Source organism: Halyomorpha halys, unplaced genomic scaffold, assembly GCF_000696795.3.
Source record: "Halyomorpha halys isolate HHAL.00 unplaced genomic scaffold, Hhal_1.1 Scaffold1013.1, whole genome shotgun sequence".
NCBI lineage: Eukaryota > Metazoa > Arthropoda > Insecta > Hemiptera > Pentatomidae > Halyomorpha > Halyomorpha halys.
This window is the reverse complement of record NW_027116693.1, coordinates 366782-370840: the sequence shown is the minus strand read 5'-3', so window position 1 is coordinate 370840 and position 4059 is coordinate 366782.

Below are 4059 nucleotides of genomic sequence, written 5' to 3'. Positions count from 1 at the left end.
AAATTCAAGAAAACGTTATTCCAAATGTATATGTATATATAGTTGACCGTAAAAATTTAAATATAAGAAGATGGTCAGGGTTGCGGTCAAAAAAAATAACAAATAGTTTATAACTATTTTAATGTTCAACGTTTCGCCCCACTTTGTAGGGCTTCATCAGGGTTGTTCAAAGCGAAAGTTTGAACAGCCAGTTATTCCAGTAGTTATTATTTATAGTCATTCCAAATAATTGCAAATTTTATTCATTGTTCTTAACTAAATATATGAAATAATATTAGAAATAACGAATTTTTTTTATCTTAATTTCGTTATTTAAATTTACACATTCAATTTATTATTATTGACATCAATCTTGTCCTGATAATTAATTTGTAATAAGATCGCCGTGGTTTTAATATAATTACTAATTTACTAATTAATTAAAATTTCTTGAATAAATATTCAATTTTAAATTCAATTGACATTATTAAAGTTTTAACTTGGTATATTGATGAATAATTTTACAAAAATAGAGAGTTATATCAAAATTATTATTACTAAGACTTCTATCATTCTAGATCATTAGGAATAGTTTTGCTAACTCTAAGTATTGAATCATTACTAAAAAAAAAATATCATAGCATTAGTTTTTCCTTCTATTAAAAGATTATACCCTTTCGAAAAATTATAAAGTAATTTTAATTATACAACATATATTGGCCAAAGCGGTGTGGCCACATTTAATTATAACATTCTAAAATTATATATAAATAATTTTAGATACAGAGTTGAGAAAAAAAAAACTTAAAAAACTAACTGACTACATAATTTAAACGAAAATGAAAACTGGTATAAAATAAAGGGAAAGATAAGTTCTTAATGTAGGTCATATTTAAATCATAACTGTCAATTTCACAAACTACATCATCGAAAATTTACTTGCAAGATACAAAATAAAATATATATATATTTTTTAACAGACTGCATCATACTGCACGAAATATCAATTTTTTTCTTTTCTGTAGAAAATCGGATCACGATTTGTATGATTTTTATTTATTGAAAATGATGTGTCGAATAACCTCACGGCTTGTAATCCACCGAATCTGGTACACACCTTTTTTAAAACAGCAAAAAAAATTGTATATATAATTAAATTTAAATTATATACAGTTAGATTTAATAATTGGCCTACTATTTCGCTATGTCGTAATGAGAATCTTTGTTTATTTTTAAGATTAGATTTTTGCAAAATTCGAGAGCTTCTAAATCTAACCAACGTATTAACAACATCAATGCTATAGCAACATAACTCGAAAATTTAAGTTTTAAAACAAATCATTTCAATGATTTAAGTTTTGTATTAAAACTTATTTTAGCTCCCTATGTAGTTCTGATTTATTTTTCATTTAGGGTTTTAAGAAAACATGATTTTAATACAAAATAAAAATCTTTCAAATAAATTTTCTTTGAAGTCCGATTTTTGATTTGTATTAGTATTGCATTAAGGGTACGTTGTATATAGATATATAGAGCCGTTGTATGAAAAAGTGGTGTGAGTCAAATCTGGAGTTTAAGTAAGAAATAACTTTTTCTGTTAAAACTAGTCACAAGCGTATCCAACAATTTGAAAGCATCTGAGGTCAATGAACTCAATAATTAATTAAATAATTACATTTTACGAAAAATTACCTTTGATAGAAACATAATGACGTACAACAGTTTTGCTCTCAACGACCATATCAGGGGCTTTCAAATTTGAAATATTGTAACACGCAAATTGTAAACAATTAATGACTCATCTAATTCAAATACGATAAAAAGCAATTATAATTAGTCATTAAAGAGAAATCTTCTGATTTAATACATTTCACGAAGCAATAAAAAAAAATAACTAAGTGACATTTTGATGGATAGCTAACCTTTCGATCAGCTGGTAGATATGGTGAAAATATGGAGCAGAGATATATTTCCTAACTTTCGGTTTGGAGTTTCTCTTTGTATAGAAATATTGATTTGTACTATTTTAATAATTATCTAAATAATTTTTTAACCTACTTTTTTTCTTTAAAATTAAAAAAATATGTTTTGGACTTATTTAGCAGTGCACATAGGACATGAAAATACTTCTCGTCTTTTCAAATAAATTAAATGATATACTTATAATTAAATGATAACGAATCCTTAATTTTATTTCTGATTTATATTAGAAATACTATTCTTCATAAAAATTGAAGTTGCAATGAAATAAAATGTGGGTGCTTTCCATCCATTTTTTTTTCTTAAAAAGGTTTAATTTATCATTTTTTATAATAAATTTTTAAGGTAACAATTGTTTAGTTGTTAGTAGTCAAAATTCACTTAATTGAATGAATGTGTGTGTCTTTTTAAGCTTGCAATTTTTCAAAGTAGCATACAATAAAAACATTTAAATTTGATTGAATTATAGTGTTTTTATTTTTCATAATCAAGTCGTGAAGTACTTCAACATAAAGTAAACAATAAATATGATAAGCCACATGATGTAAATTTTCAAAGGAAAGCGTTTTAAAAAAAATTACAGATTTTATTTCGTACATTATATACTTCATATTTCATGAACACATTGGTAAATATGTTTGAATTTATAGTGTTAGACAAATTATAAAAATAAATAACTTTATAGAGAAATAAAGAAGTATTTTGAACAACAATTTAATTGTCTTCGAAATTTTGGTATGTTACTGATTTGCCTCATGTTTGTAATTATGCCAATTAACCTTAAAATGCAATATTGAATTGTTGAAATTAACTTCTTTTAAGAGTAACTGTTAAAAAAGTGGTCAGTGGTTTTATTTTTTTTTTCTTAATGAAATTCGTCTATTTTTCAACTTACTTTTTGAGAGAAAAAGACATTTTCAAAATCTGTTCTTGATGAACCATAATTACCTAAATTATAATTTTGTTAAAATATCACCCATTTTTCACTACACTATCCACAAGAACACACTGTACTTACATTTCTCTGCGTCTTGTCGGGAGCTATGAGAGTGATCTCCAACCTCTTGGGTGCCAAATTATCCCTGGATCCAAACTCCTGCCTCAGCTTCGTCCCGATGAGACCTGGAACCTTGGTCACTACCAACGATAGCCTTCTGGACAGACGACGTCCTAGCCGCGATCTTCGAACACTCCGCGTACGATCCATCCTCGCATGTCGGTGCCGGGAGCCGGACTGAAGGCGACCAGTTCTAAGCTATGGAGGGGGTCTCAGGGCGGGGTGGAATCTCCAACTGGGTTATTGTGTCTACGAGGGGAATAAGTGGTTTTTATTAGCAATATATTTTTATTTAAACTTGAAGGACTTATAGAAAGAATATGATAATATAAATGATGAAAACGAACAATTTTAATTTTATTTTTATTATTACGAAGGAATATCCCTCTTTATAGTAGCATTTATTTACTTCATCATTTGAACTACGTTTCAGGAAGTTTGCCTTTTTCAAGTTCATTGTCCTCAATTATGTGAAGGTCATATTTAAAAAAAAAATTTTTTTTCTTCTAAAAATCTTGAAAATATCTCTGAATTTAGCTAAATATCTCTTAATATTCTTTTTTTTTTTAAGTCGTATTTATCATATCCGTAATCAATTTTTTTTCGCCCATCGCATTCCTTTATGCATTACTTTACTGCAATTTTTTTGACATAATATGACCATTACATAACTAAAAGCAATGAGCTTGATAATGGGCCAACTGTCCTAAACGTTATTCAGATGATGAAGTAACAAAAAAAGGATTATTTCTTCCGAAAAAAAAGTAATATGAATTACTAACATACCCTTTTGAACTCTGTGTGTAAACTGTTTTTTCAGAACTAAATTAAAATTTTCAGAAGACCAGTTTTGAAAAATTCTACATTTCTGATTTAATATGTTGTACATATTTTATAGGTGGCTATTTAGAATTTAGACAAATACACAATAAATAACTCCATACAGCAAAATAAAATTCCATTTTTTTTTTCAAAATTCTAATTTTCTCCAATAATTGTAATATATATAAAATAATAATATATGCTATCTTGGAAGAGTAATA